General features: G+C 43.6%; 1 non-coding gene across 1 annotated transcript; it reads right to left on the reverse strand.

Annotated features, from left to right (window-relative positions):
* Nucleotides 1–381: 381 nt before the first annotated feature.
* On the reverse strand, nt 382–488 carry LOC112998628 (small nucleolar RNA R71). The gene has a single exon (XR_003263722.1). It is a non-coding gene; the product is annotated as a small nucleolar RNA R71 (small nucleolar RNA).
* Nucleotides 489–783: the final 295 nt, after the last annotated feature.

Below are 783 nucleotides of genomic sequence, written 5' to 3' on the forward strand. Positions count from 1 at the left end.
AACATGGCACAACCTCCACCCCATGAGAGGACTCTAAGGGAAATGGCTGCACATGATTTCACCTACGAAAGCTTGTGCATCCAATACCTTGATGAGGATGTCCCATATGTTCTTAAAACTAGACTGATTCATTTGCTTCCAAAGTTTCATGGCCTTGCAGGTGAAGACCCGCACAAACATTTGAAGGAATTTCATATTGTCTGCTCCACCATGAAACCCCCAGATGTCCAAGAGGACCACATATTTCTGAAGGCTTTCTCTCATTCTTTAGAGGGAGTGGCAAAGGACTGGCTGTATTACCTTGCTCCAAGGTCCATCACGAGCTGGGATGACCTTAAGAGAGTATTCTTAGAAATTTTTTTCCCTGCTTCCAGAACCACAACCATCAAGAAGGATATCTCAGGTATTAGACAACTCAGTGGAGAGAGTCTGTATGAATACTGGGAGAGATTTAAAAAACTATGTGCCAGTTGCCCTCACCATCAGATTTCAGAGCAGCTGCTTGTCTAATATTTTTATGAAGGACTCAGTAATATGGAGAGAAGTATGATAGATGCTGCCAGTGGTGGAGCCCTTGGAGACATGACTCCTGCTGAAGCCAGAAATTTAATTGAGAAGATGGCTTCTAACTCCCAGCAGTTTAGCGCCAGAAATGATGCTATAGTCATTAGAGGAGTGCATGAGGTAGCTACAAACTTAGCTGCATCATCTGAAACTAAGAAGCTTGAAGGAAAACTGGATGCATTGGTTAACTTGGTAACCCAGCTGGCCTTGAACCAGAAA

The sequence above is a fragment of the Glycine max genome, chromosome 12 (assembly GCF_000004515.6).
Source record: "Glycine max cultivar Williams 82 chromosome 12, Glycine_max_v4.0, whole genome shotgun sequence".
NCBI lineage: Eukaryota > Viridiplantae > Streptophyta > Magnoliopsida > Fabales > Fabaceae > Glycine > Glycine max.